Source organism: Sphaeramia orbicularis, chromosome 18 (genome assembly GCF_902148855.1).
Source record: "Sphaeramia orbicularis chromosome 18, fSphaOr1.1, whole genome shotgun sequence".
In the NCBI taxonomy this organism is placed as follows: Eukaryota; Metazoa; Chordata; class Actinopteri; order Kurtiformes; family Apogonidae; genus Sphaeramia; species Sphaeramia orbicularis.
This window is the reverse complement of record NC_043974.1, coordinates 9,659,243-9,674,285: the sequence shown is the minus strand read 5'-3', so window position 1 is coordinate 9,674,285 and position 15,043 is coordinate 9,659,243. Positions and strand designations below refer to the sequence as shown.

The window sequence follows — 15,043 nt, the reverse complement described above, 5'->3', positions numbered from 1 at the left end:
ATGATGGGTTAAATTGAACAGTTTGTTACATCAGCTTCATAGAGGAAAGTTGGAACTGTATTTTTTCACTGTGTCTTGTTTTCTTTTTATGGAAGAAATAATCTATCAGTTAAAAATTAAAGTAATATCGTAAGTCTCATTGCATAATTGCTGGACAAAGGTATTGGGACATGTTGAGTTCAGGTGTTTCTTTTCTAACAGTGGTCTGGGAAACAAAACAATAATGATAAATGCCATAATATAGTTTTATAATGTGATAAGTATCATATTGATGATTAATATTGATGTTTATATCTCAAACCATCAAGAACAGGACATCTTACAGCTGTAGACATGATGTGTCCCGATATTTTTGTCCATATAGTTTATAAACATCAATATTTCCTGAAAGTTTAATGGGAGATTTTTCTTCGTAAGTGAGATGGTTATTTGTGGTAGAATATTATTATTTACTGTCGTAGTATGAAAAATATTTTAGAAATTTAGAGGTAGAACATTTAAAATCAGTCATGGATACAAATAAATAAATAAACATACAAAAAAGACAGATTAATATTGATGTTTTTATCTTAAATCAGCATGAACAGGACATCTTACAGCTGTAGACATGATGTGTCCCAATATTTATGTGCATATAGTTTATAAATATCAATATTTCCTTAAAGTTTAAGTTTTCTTTTTGAATAAAGTAGATGGTTTGTTGTGGTAGAAAATTATTATTTACAGTCAGAAATATTTGTAAAATATTTTAGAAATTTAGAAGTAGAACATTTAAAATCATAGTCATGGATAAAAAAAAAAAAATTAAAAAAAATCAGCGTTGAGAGAAATTAAGCAAAAACCATCTTTGAGGCATTTTGGAAGCAAAGCTAACAATTTAAACCAAACTAACTAATGCAATGATATTTATCCCAATATAAAACTCTATTATGACATTCATCATTATTGTTTTGTTAGAAAAGAAACACCTTAATTCAACATGTCCCAATACTTTTGTCCATATAGTGTATAACTAAGGCGAATACGCTTTTGAGGCTAATGATATGCAGATAGATCTATAACACTGGGTTACAAAAAAAATGTTTTTTGCAAGTTGTCGAGGTTTTTTCAACTGAATTAGGACCATTTTGCACCGCTAAATCCAAAAATGACATCTGTTTTTCTCAATCAGGTCAGGTTTTTTTTTGCTAATTTGATTTAGAAAAATTTGATTTTCTCACAATCTGCGCCCAAACTTTATCTTGGTCACCAAGTTTAATACCAAAATAAGATTGGTAAGCCCACTTTATGAAACTTGTGACTTGATTCCTGTTAGGTACAATGGTGTATTCACCGCAGATGTAGCAGAATACGTCAGGCTTATTTTTGCAAGATCTTCTAGTCGAAGCCATGTCATTCACCTGTAATATTAAAAAAAACATTAATCATAAATCGGCATAAGTAAAATCTTCAGAACTTGTTTATTGCAAGAAATATGAAAGAATTTTGTATCATATGATGTGAAAATGCCCATAAATGTAAGCAAAAATGTTAAAAAGCTAATATGTAGCATAGTTCAGAAAGTTGACCTGATTGAGCAAAATTAATGTGATTTTTGGATTCAGCACACCAAAATGATCCTAAATCAGCTCAAAAAACTTAAACAATAAATTTGTTGTTGACCAGTGTAATAATGGATATGATCCACTGGTTCTAATCCTTTGATTCTGATGTCTAGTACAATACAAAACGAAGAGGGAAGTTCACAGTTCAGCTTTTGTGTCAATGCGGAAGAAACTATGTAAAAACAAAACAAAAAAAAAAAACTGGGGACTGACACAAAATGTTCAGGAATATATTTTCCAGTGTTGCTTGTTAAGAAATAATTGGTTTTGTCTGCTTCCCTTATTCTAACACACAGGTGTTAAACATGCGGCCCGGGGGCCAAAGGATCCAGTCCGGCCCTTTGGATGAATTTGTGAAATGCAAAAATGAGACTAAGATATTAACAATCCTTTTAGTTCAGGTTCCACATTCAGAACAATTCAATCTCAAGTGGGTCAAACCAGTCAAATACTATCATAATAACTTATAAATAATGACAACTCCAAATTTTTTCTCCTAGTAAATGTAAATATTTTCATGTATTTACACTAAAACAAAGTATAATTTCACAAAAAAAAAATGTAAGTAACCTGAACAAATATGAAAAACCTGAAATGTCTTAAGGGAAGTAAGTCCAATGTTAACAATATTCTGCCTGTTTTTTGTGTATTTGTAAGTTATAATGAACATGTGAAAATGATAAACTGAAGCATAATATTGTTAAAATTACAATTATTGTTTCAGTTTGTTCATGTTATTCACATTGTTTGAAAGGATAGTTTGTAGATGTAAACATTTTCATTGTTTAATTTGACTTTTTTCACTCGAAAACATTGAGAAAAGTTTGGAGTTGATATTATTTCTATATTATTATGTTATTATTGTACTGGTTCGGCCTACTTCCGATCAAATTTATCTGAATGTGGCCCCTGAACTAAAATGAGTTTGACGCCCCTGTCTTAGTGGTTTGGTGAAGGGTCAAAGGTGACACCTGTTTACCATTTGTTTGACCGTCTCTCACTTTCTGTCTCTCTCTCTTTGCTCAGTCACATTGACGGATCTGCCTAAATAGCGAAAGATTTGCATTTGATATTATGTGAAATACTTTCAGTTACTCAAAAACAATTGCTTTTAAATGCTAAAAATAAGACATGGATAACATTCGGGGGGTTTTGGCAGGCTCGGTTGAACTGCAGCGCCGTGAGGGAGGGGTGACTCGCCAGCGGTGCCGGGGAAAATTGATCTGAGAGAGTTAATTGAATCCATTTCACATATCAGTCTGATGCAGATCCTGTTGGCACACAGTTCTCCTGTATGCACAATGATGTGTGAGACTTTGCTTAGTCACCTGTGTTTGGAGATGCTAGATGGGACGCACACAGAAGAGTTTCACGTCCAGATAATGCCAGTACTTTTCTTTGACTGTGGTATGCTTTGGCCCTTTAAATGTGACATCACTAGAGGACGTACACGAGCTTGGAAATAATAATAATAATAATAATAAACTTTATTTGTATAGCACCTTTCATACAGAAATTGTAGCCCAAAGTGCTTCACATTGATTGAAAAAAATACAATATTAAAATACATTAAGATTTGATTATACATCAAGAAATAAAATGAAAATAAAAATAAATATAAAAACAGCGCACATTAAAATATTTGATTATGCATAGAATTTTTGAAGTGAAATACAATAAAATAAAACTAAAAATAAAAGCAGCGCATATTAAAATATTTGATTATACATAGAATTTTTGAGTGCAAGAAATAAGATGAAATTTGAAATACAATAAAATAAAAAATAAAAACAGAAATACAATAAAATAAAATAAAAATAAAGAACTGAAATGAATCGAAATTAGATTGAAGATGCTTAGACTTGGATTAAACATAAACCTAACCTTTCATTCTGTAGGAATGATTTTATGCACAGATTGGCTAAAAAGTACAAGGCATTAAAAATATGGTAAAAAAAAAAAAAAAATCCATATTCCTATTACAGATGTGTTGAAACAAATGATACATGTTCTTGTTTACATGGGAAAATGAAAGTAAATCTTCATATTTCAATGTAAAACCAGTTTCCTCAAACAGCCAGGGATGGAACGAACAACATAATTTTTTCATCATGACTTCCGTGATATTAAAAATTCTACAGCAGGGGTGTCAAAGTTATTTTAGTTCAGGGGCCACATACAGCCTGATATGATATAAAGTGGGCTGGAAACAGTAAAATAATATAAATAATAGAATAATAATAAGTTTTGAGTGAAAAAAATTTAAATTCCGTAATGAAAATGTTTACATCTATGAATTGTACTTGAACATAACATGAACAAATATGAACAACCTGAAAATTCTTTAGTAAAATAAGTGCAATGTTAAAAAGGAGTAGGAAGAAGTATAAACCCTTCATTCAGTAGAAATTATTTTATGCACAGATTGGCTGAAAAGTAACAAGGCATTAAAAATATGGTAATAAAATCCATATTCCTATTACAAATGTGTTGAAACAAATGAAACATGTTCTTGTTTACATGGGAAAATGAAAGTAAATCTTCATATTTCAATGTAAAAACCAGTTTCCTCAAACAGCCAGGGATGGAACGAACAACATAATTTTTTCATCATGACTTCTGTGATATAAAAATTCTACAGCAGGGGTGTCAAACTCATTTCAGGGGCCACATACAGCCTGATATGATACACTGGTCAACAACAAATTTATTGTTTAAGTTTTTTGAGCTCATTTAGGAAAATTTTGGTGTGCTGAGTAAGTCCAATGTTAACTGTTTTTGTGTATCTGTAAGTTATAATGAACATGTGGAAATGATAAACTGAAGCATAATATTGTTAAAATTACAATTATTGTTTCAGTTTGTTCATGTTATTCACATTGTTTGAAAGGATAGTTTGTAGATGTAAACATTTTCATTGTTTAATTTGACTTTTTTCACTCTAAAACATTGAGAAAAGTTTGGAGTTGATATTATTTCTATATTATTATGTTATTATTTTACTGGTTCGGCCCACTTCCGATCAAATTTAGCTGAATGTGGCCCCTGAACTAAAATGAGTTTGACACCCCTGTTCTAACAGATGTAATTCTTTGCCTGCCATAAATAATGAAATTTCCAATAAACTATGAAAGTGGAACTGAATGAGATGAAGAACTCTCCCGACACCGAAATCAACTTGAGGTTTTATTTAGCAGTGGGGTGGCCGAGGGGGAGCGCTGTCATATTTATAAAAACCACTTCAGGCCTCACCAGCTTTTCAGAGAAACAGCCTGTGCTTTCCATGTTTTGTCGTGATGAGAGGAATACTGTGACCTGACCCTGCAGAGCCGGTCCACAGGCTCCGAGCCCTTTTATCACATTTAGTAACAGACGCATCGGAGCCGCATGAACAGCTTTTTTTTCTCCGAGTCCTAATCTGACAGTTTGTATGTGACAGTTTGTGGTCCCACACCTTTAACCCTTTAACCCCTGACGTGTCTGCGGTGAGCCTTTTGAATGTATGATTTATTTATTCATTTATTTATATTTTTATTTATTTATTTTTTATTTTAACCCTCAGTATCCCGTCCAGCAAGGCCCTTACTAAGCACCAAGTGTGGCTTTTTGGCAAAAAAAAAAAAAAAAAAAATCATATAGTTTGTTTTTAATTCTTTTACACTTTTTTTTCTATTTCATCAACTTGAGCCGTAAATAAAAATACCAAATACTCAATAATTGTCACATTTTTTAACCCTTTAAATGTCACATTTGTAATGTAAACAAACCATTTTTTGATGCAAAAAACACAAAAAAATTATTTTTTTCAATATACTACATAAGAAGTGGATCACATATTATTTGATTTTTGCAAAAAAAAAAAAAAAATGCAAAATCTCATGTAAAGTTAGGGCAAAAAACTGTATTTTAACCCTTTCATGCATACTGGTCATTACAGTGGACAGCTATTCTACAACTGTTCTCTTGTATATTTATGGATTTTGTTGTTCTTTTCATTTTTTTTTTGTTTTTTTTTTGTTTTTTTTACACATATCTTTATTAAAGTTTTAAAACACTACATATCTTTTCTGACATGAATTGGTAACATTTTGTAGATCTCTCCTGAGGATAAACCCCCAGAATCACAAGCCCTCCCCATAGTTTTCACACAATTTATCAGTAAATACATGTTTCTGTGCGTCAAAAATTTAACATGTGGTGTCCAGCTGAGTGGACATTTTTGCAACTTCATGAAAAATAGGTTCATAAGATTTTTTTTTTTTTTTTTTTTTTTTTAATGTATCTTTCACATTTTTAAAATTATTTTTATTATTTTATTTTTTTTATTTATTTTTCAGAAGAAAATTTTCAATCGCATTGGTTTTTTTCACGCCTAAAGAGGAATAAAAACACTGAGGAAAAAATTTTGATTAAGGTTCTCATAATTCTTGCATGAAAGGGTTAATGATGGAAAATTACCATATTTTTATGAGATGGTTATTTTCTGTTATTTTACAGTATTTTTTCTTCACCCCTGCTGCCAGAATAATACCATTTTTTTCTTTTTTTTTTTTTTTTTTTTTTTTTTTTTTTTACACATATATCTATTAAAGTTTTAAAACACTACATATATTTTCTGACATGAATTGGTAACATTTTGTAGATCTCTCCTGAGGATAAACCCCCAGAATCACAAGCCCTCCCCATAGTTTTCACACAATTTATCAGTAAATACATTTTCTGTGCACCAAAAATTTAACATGTGGTGTCCAGCTGAGTGGACATTTTTGCAACTTCATGAAAATAGGTTCATAAGATCTTTTTTTTTTTTTAATGTATTTTTCACATTTTTAAAATTATTTTATTATTTTATTTTTTTATTTATTTTTCAGAAGAAAATTTTCAATCGCATTGGTTTTTTTCACGCCTAAAGAGGAATAAAAACACCTGAGGAAAAAAATTTTGATTAAGGTTCTCATAATTCTTGCATGAAAGGGTTAATGATGGGAAATTACCATATTTTTATGAGATGGTTATTTTCTGTTATTTTACAGTATTTTTCTTCACCCCTGCTGCCAGAATAATACCATTTTTTTTTTACTTTTTTTTTTTTTTTTTTTTTTTTTTTTTTTTTTTACACATATATTTATTAAAGTTTTAAAACACTACATATATTTTCTGACATGAATTGGTAACATTTTGTAGATCTCTCCTGAGGATAAACCCCCAGAATCACAAGCCCTCCCCATAGTTTCACAACAATTTATCAGTAAATACATTTTTCTGTGCATGCAAAAACTTTAACATGTGGTGTCCAGCTGAGTGGACATTTTGCAACTTCATGAAAAATAGGTTCATAAGATTTTTTTTTTTTTTTTTTTTTTTTTAATGTATCTTTCACATTTTTAAAATTATTTTTATTATTTTATTTTTTTTATTTATTTTTCAGAAGAAAATTTTCAATCGCATTGGTTTTTTTTCACGCCTAAAGAGGAATAAAAACACTGAGGAAAAAATTTTGATTAAGGTTCTCATAATTCTTGCATGAAAGGGTTAATGATGGAAAATTACCATATTTTTATGAGATGGTTATTTTCTGTTATTTTACAGTATTTTTTCTTCACCCCTGCTGCCAGAATAATACCATTTTTTTACTTTTTTTTTTTTTTTTTTTTTTTTTTTTTTTTTTACACATATATCTATTAAAGTTTTAAAACACTACATATATTTTCTGACATGAATTGGTAACATTTTGTAGATCTCTCCTGAGGATAAACCCCCAGAATCACAAGCCCTCCCCATAGTTTTCACACAATTTATCAGTAAATACATTTTTCTGTGCATCAAAAATTTAACATGTGGTGTCCAGCTGAGTGGACATTTTTGCAACTTCATGAAAAATAGGTTCATAAGATCTTTTTTTTTTTTTTTAATGTATTTTTCACATTTTTAAAATTATTTTTATTATTTTATTTTTTTATTTATTTTTCAGAAGAAAATTTTCAATCGCATTGGTTTTTTTCACGCCTAAAGAGGAATAAAAACACTGAGGAAAAAATTTTGATTAAGGTTCTCATAATTCTTGCATGAAAGGGTTAATGATGGAAAATTACCATATTTTTATGAGATGGTTTTTTCTGTTATTTTACAGTATTTTTTCTTCACCCCTGCTGCCAGAATAATACCATTTTTTTCACTTTTTTTTTTTATTTTTTTTATTTTTTTTTTACACATATATTTATTAAAGTTTTAAAACACTACATATATTTTCTGACATGAATTGGTAACATTTTGTAGATCTCTCCTGAGGATAAACCCCCAGAATCACAAGCCCTCCCCATAGTTTTCACACAATTTATCAGTAAATACATTTTTCTGTGCATCAAAAATTTAACATGTGGTGTCCAGCTGAGTGGACATTTTTGCAACTTCATGAAAAATAGGTTCATAAGATCTTTTTTTTTTAATGTATTTTTCACATTTTTAAAATTATTTTTATTATTTTATTTTTTTATTTATTTTTCAGAAGAAAATTTTCAATCGCATTGGTTTTTTTCACGCCTAAAGAGGAATGAAAACACTGAGGAAAAAATTTGATTAAGGTTCTCATATTTCGTGCATGAAAAGGTTAATGATGGAAAATTACCATATTTTTATGAGACGGTTATTTTCTGTTATTTTACAGTATTTTTCTTCACCCCTGCTGCCAGAATAATACCATTTCTTTACTGTTTTTTTTTAACTTTTTTTTTTTTTTTACAGTGTACAAATCATTGTTCCAGCGTCTGAAGCACAGTTGTTTCTGCAAATTGCCACGTTCCATTTACTTGTCATTTCTCCAGTTTTTTGTAGCATTTGTGTCGTCAGAACAACAGGTCTTTCTCCTTTTATATGTATTCTGCAGACTACATTTCCCAATCATTATAGTCCGACAGTTATGTTTGAAATAAAACCTGTTGCGTAGTAGCAGAAAGAGAAAAAAATAGTCTCAATTTTAGTTTGAAATTAATGATATTCCTCAGAAACATTGTCATCAGCAGTGTTTCCCGAAGGACGAGCTGGACCCATTTATCGCGGCAATTATATTTTGAACGAGTCCGTGGGGGAATGAGTGGAGAGGGCAGGAAAAGCCCCCTCAGGTTGCCGTGGAAATCTGTCATCTCCCTTGACAACAGGACCACTAGAGAGAAAGAGAGACAGCTCTGTGTTTAGTTTTTTTTTTGTTTTTTTTTTTTCGGTCCATTTTGGCATTTGTGTGTCTCCTGAGCTGTGTTGCAAATTCCAAAGGGAAAAGGGAAGCAATGTTGTAGGTTGACGGCACAGGGACATAAAAACAGAAAGTGTACAGAACACATTACACACGCTTCAAAACGTAGAGTCCACACAAAAACGCACACAGTCTGGGGTTTCCTGGGTTTCAGAAGGTACAGCTCCTTTTTACCTTGGACCAAAATTGTGTAAAAAAAAAAAAAAAAAAAAAAAAACCAGACAACGCTCAATGTAAAGGCATTAAAAACAAAATCAATCAATCAATCAATAACTTCTGTTGACAGGTGGAGGGGTTGGGACCCTGTTGCAAAAATATCACACGATTGTCTTTTAAAAACGGTATAATTTCACTTCCTTCAGCCTTGAAATTGTTGGAAGACTTTAACAGATCATGTACGTCATGAAACACAAACATGTTTTTATTTGTGGAAGTGCAACTGTAGTTAAAACCCTATTATGAAAGTAGTGTAGACAGACAACAGTGAGTGCACATGAGATATGACCCACACACACACACACACACACACACACACACACACACACACACACACACACACGTAACTGATGTGTGAGATGAGATGAAACAGCCCGGTGTGATCATCAGGGATAATCGCCAGCCACTGCACAAACAACACACACACATACACACACGTATGCACACACACACACACACACACACACACACACACACACAGTTGTGTCCATATTCGATCTTCATTTGCTCCTGTCTTTACTGGTCCATTTATCCAACCTGCATCACATTACATTACACTCCTCTCTTCCTCTCTCCTCGTTTCTCCTTTCCTCTTTTCTCATCCCTTCTCTTCTCCTCTCGTCTCCTCTCTTCTCTCCTTGTTTCTTCTCTCCTTGTTTCTCCTCTCCTCTTTTCTCGTCTCCTCTCTTCTCCTCTCTGCTCTCCTTGTTTATCCTCCTTTCTCCTCATTTCTCCTCTCTTCTCTCCTCATTTCTCCTCTCCTCTTTTCTCATCTCCTCTCTTCTCATCTCTTCTCCTCTCTTCTCTCCTTATTTATCCTCCTTTCTCCTCATTCCTCCTCTCCTCATTTCTCCTCTCTTCTCTCCTCATTTTTCCTCTCCTCTTTTCTCGTCTCCTCTCTTCTCCTCTCTTCTCTCCTTGTTTATCCTCCTTTCTCCTCTCCTCTTTTCTCGTCTCCTCTCTTCTCTCCTTGTTTATCCTCCTTTCTCCTCCTTTCTCCTCATTCCTCCTCTCCTCATTTCTCCTCTCTTCTCTCCTCATTTTTCCTCTCCTCATTTCTCCTCTCCTCTTTTCTCATCTCCTCTCTTCTCTCCTTGTTTCTTCTCCTCATTTCTCCTCTCCTCTTTTCTCGTCTCCTCTCTTCTCCTCTCTTCTCCTCTCTTCTCTCCTTGTTTATCCTCCTTTCTCCTCATTCCTCCTCTCCTCATTTCTCCTCTCTCTCTCCTCATTTTTCCTCTCCTCTTTTCTCGTCTCCTCTCTTCTCCTCTCTTCTCTCCTTGTTTATCCTCCTTTCTCCTCTCCTCTTTTCTCGTCTCCTCTCTTCTCCTCTCTTCTCTCCTTGTTTATCCTCCTTTCTCCTCATTCCTCCTCTCCTCATTTCTCCTCTCTTCTCTCCTCATTTTTCCTCTCCTCTTTTCTCGTCTCCTCTCTTCTCCTCTCTTCTCTCCTTGTTTTCCTCCTTTCTCCTCTCCTCTTTTCTCGTCTCCTCTTTTCTCCTCTCTTCTCTCCTTGTTTATCCTCCTTTCTCCTCATTCCTCCTCTCCTCATTTCTCCTCTCTTCTCTCCTCATTTTTCCTCTCCTCTTTTCTGGTCTCCTCTCTTCTCTCCTTGTTTCTTTCCTTGTTTCTCCACTCCTCTTTTCTCGTCTCCTCTCTTCTCCTCTCATGTCCTCTCTTCTCTCCTCTTTTCTCCTCTCATGTCCTCTCCTCTCTTCTCTCCATGTTTCTCCTCTCCTCATTTCTCCTCTCCTCTCCTCTCCTCTCCTCTCCTCTCCTCTCCTCTCCTCTCCTCTCCTCTCCTCTCCTCTCCTCTCCTCTCCTCTCCTCTCCTCTCCTCTCCTCTCCTCTCCATTAACTCCCTCTTTCTTCTCTTTTTCAAACGTTAAAGCTTTATTTACATCATTAATTGCTAACAGCGCACCCCCCCCCCCCCCTTCCCCCCAAAACAAAACAAAACAACAACAACAACAACACAGAAATGTGATTAACATCCCAAATCAATAGTATCGGGGGCAGCATGCTAATCACATCAGCACATTATGAGTAAAGTGCACCTCCCTTTTCTTTTCTTTTCTTCTTTTTTTTTTCCACCATCTATCTCTTTCTGGCTGAGAGACTTATCTGTTCATTCGACAGTGTGTGCATGTGTGTGTTTGTGTGAGGATTATGCAGCATCAGAGCCAGATTTGGTCCGTATGCTCTGAGGCTAACCCCCCCCCCCCCCCACACACACACACACACACACACACACACACACACACACACCCTACCCTTACCAGCAGCAGCAGATTATATGTCCTTCAGTGCACAAACCGCACAAGCTAAAAAACCAAATGGAAGATGATATTTCCAAACCAGTAAAACATAAAATGTGTGTCGGCTTCAATCTGAAATATTTGTGTTTGTGTCTGGCTGCTACGGCCCATCTGTCTATCTAAAGCGCGACGGAGTATTACCCGTTTTCTCTCTGGCTGTTTTTTTTTTTTTTTTTTGCGAATATTACTGGTGTGTGTGTGTCTATTAATAAACGCACAGAGGTACATGAGACAGGATGTGGTCGCCATGGTGCAACGTCCTCCCACGCCTCGTTCTGACTGTGTGTACGTGAGAGCGTGGTTGGTCAGACGCCGTTTTTTTTTTTTTTTTTTTTATGCACGGCAGATGATGCAAGTCATTTCTGTCTCTAAACATCCATCTATGTGTGTGTGTGTGTGTGTTGTGTGTGTGTGTGTGTGTGTGTGTGTCTTGGACAGTTGGGTAGAATTGAGCGGGTATGAAAAGTTGTGTGCGACACGTGCAACACACACAAACACACACACACAAGACGTACATCCTGCTTGATGATAAAGAAGAGAAAAGAAAACATCCAGGTGAAAGGAGTGATAAATTCGACTTTTTTACTCTGTGTGTGTGCGTCGTTACATGTCCAAGGTTGCACTGAAAGTCGGGCTGTTACCATGGCAACCTCGCATGCCTTTGCATTACCAAGTTTAATGTCAGAAAGACAAGAGAAAAATACACGTGATTAATAACAACACACCTGGGTCTTGCTATTACTCGCAAATGATACTGTGGTGTTTGTTTTGGACACCTGTACACGCCAGACGGGTGGGGTTTACTGCAGCTTAAGTCTTACTCCGAGAATAAAAGTAGGGGAGTGATATTATTACACGTTTTCTGTACCTGAAACTCCACCTGTGTGATACTGCCAATTTTTTTTTTTTTTTTTTTTTTTTTGCACCATGTGACCCAACAGAACCATGCACTGTTGATTTCTCCACCCACCAGGGTATGTTTTTTTTTTTTCTATTAATAGCCCACACAGCTAACCGGGAGGCTACGAACATGTAAAATCAAGACAAACGAGACACACACAAATGTCACCAGCACTCCTTTTTCACTCGTTCTTATCTGTCCTTCACATTCCCGAGCCTTCATTTAATTGTCTTCCTCACCGTGCACTCCTTAACCTTGCAGCCTGTGCCTTTTTGCTCACCCCCATCTCTTTCTTAGTCTGCCATCTGCTGGAGGAAACTGAATACTGCAGCTTTTTTTTTTTTTTTTTTTCTTCTCCAGAAAAATCACAGCTGGTGACATTGGGCGACATTCATTTGGCATTCCGCTGATGTCCGTCGAGGCACAGCGAGGCGTTGTGATTAGAAAAACGCAGTCGTGCTTTGAAAGGTCAGGGGGTTTAATATCTGTAACAGCCAGTGTGTGTCTGGTTTAATTAGTTCGGGCAAAGACGCACCTGTAAGCACTTCCAATAACTCCTGACTAATCAGCTGCTCTGCATAGGGCCTTTTAATAGATTACTATCCTATCTTTAAAGCATTTTTGTAGCGACAATGAGCTTAAAACAAGTATTAAAGCAAGTATTGTTATATGCTTTGTTACAGGTTCAGGCAATTCCAGTTTTTTTTGCACAATGACAGTGACAAATCCTGAAAATGCAGGTGACCAAAATTATCACAGTTATCATTATCATCGCGGTATTGTCGAAATTGTGCTCAAAATGTTCAAAAAGTACTTATACACACACTGAAATAATTTAACCAAGTTGTATTTTGGAAAAAAACAAAAAACAAAACAAAATAATAATAATAATTGGTACAATGTACCTTCTGTTGGCAGAAATATTCAAATATTTATCATTAGTAGTCTGAGCCTATTTTGGCCATTTTTCAGTACTTTTGATTTTGCCTTTATATACTATATAAACAAATGTTTACTATATCCATGTTTGGGATCTTTTTCTTTCAGCACAACTTCATTTATATCATCTGTCTGTTATTTTGTTCACTTTAACCTATTATTTCAACACAAAAGGACAAAAAACACACAAAAAATGTTAAGTCTCATTTGAAAAATGTATATAATTTATTGCATAAATAACACAAAGATGCGTAACAAACCTTTTCAAAGACTTCAAATGTGGATATTGGTTCCAAATATTAGGTATAGAAAATTTAAATTGTAATAAACTAAAACTATACTCAAATATTTGACATAAAAGCAGATCTTTACGTAGGCGTTTTCTCCGGTAGAACGCGTTAATCAAACACGGTTATCGTGATAATTAGAATTTAAATGGTAATACTAACAGTTGGCAATTTTACCGCAGTTTATCGTTATACCGGTAATCATGGTAATCTTTGCAGTAAGCAGGAATATATTACATGTATATATATTACAGGATTTGGTTCCAGTTCTGACACTAGTCGCTTTTCCATTGGACATATACTCAAAACTTTACCGATATTTACTAAATGTCAAAAAACAAAAGTGCGTAATGTCTGTTTTTCCATTAAATCACAAATGCGATGATTTGTTTATTTATTATCACGAGAAGAGACAAAAAGTCATTCCACAAACATGGCGATGGACGTAAATATGGTGTTGATTTACAGATATATTCATTATTATTATATATTACCCCTCTATCTCGTATTAAATTAAAAAATGATTGGGTTTCCTGGTGTGTTCACACATACCACGACGTGTTTCTTCTTCTTCTTCGCTTATTGTAACATACATCAACATCCGTTTTTTTTTAATTCACCTGACTCTAGTTGCAAAAAAAGGTCTTTCCATTGCAGTTTTGTGTGATATACCATTTGCACTACGCCCTAAAAACCACCTCTTGCCAGCGCAAAAACTTTTAATTGCAAATTGAGACTTTTGTCAAAATTGTTGTTTTTCCATTAGGTACATTTTTATGCGCAAGTTATATTTGCGCAATTTGAGGGTCAATGGAAAAGCGACTAGTGACAAATCCTGAAAATGCAGGTATATTAAACTGTGCATGGTAATCTTTGCAGTAAACAGGAATATATCACCTAAATAATTCGCAGTACTTCCTCCCATACCGTAAACTGAATGCTGTTGTTTTTTTCTTACATGATTTGGTTTCAGTTCTGACACTAAACCACCTGTGAATGAAAAAGCCCATTGTTTAAAAAGTCGTTCTGGTTTCAGTGGCTTATTAAAAATGAGAATTAACCCATAAAGACCCAGTGCTTAGAAATGATTTTTTTTTTTTTTTCTTTATGTAACCTTTCTTAACTCTTTAAAACCTGACATGTCATCGCTGACACACCCTGTGCATATGCAGTTTGGATGGCTGTAACTCTGTCACTGTGTGTGTAATTGGGTTTTATTCAGGTTTTATTGGGTTATTATGGTAATTTCACTCACATCTGTACTAGAAACTGGAGAAGAAGCTGGATTAGCAGGATTATAATATGCAGTAAATTTTAAATGACTTCTAGATTTTGAAAGATCAGGGGAAAAAAGTGCTCTGGAAAAATGGGCAAATGGACTTACTCACAGTCACAGCATATTTTCTAAGCTTTTTATAGTCAAAATAAGAAAAGAAAATCCGTTTTAGGCTCAGGATTTAAAGGGTTAAGTGATTTATCACCATTTATTGGAATATTATTATCTATATTTTGCTTTATTTCCAATGAAAATTAGGT

General features: G+C 34.1%; 1 protein-coding gene and 1 pseudogene across 1 annotated transcript in view; one reads left to right on the top strand and one right to left on the bottom strand.

Moving 5' to 3' along the window:
- Positions 1-15,043, top strand: part of LOC115438539 (diacylglycerol kinase delta) — a 292,835-nt gene that overhangs the window by 109,496 nt on the left and 168,296 nt on the right. The gene's annotated exons all lie outside the window — the stretch shown is intronic.
- Positions 9,654-10,769, bottom strand: LOC115438540 (vicilin-like seed storage protein At2g18540; annotated as a pseudogene).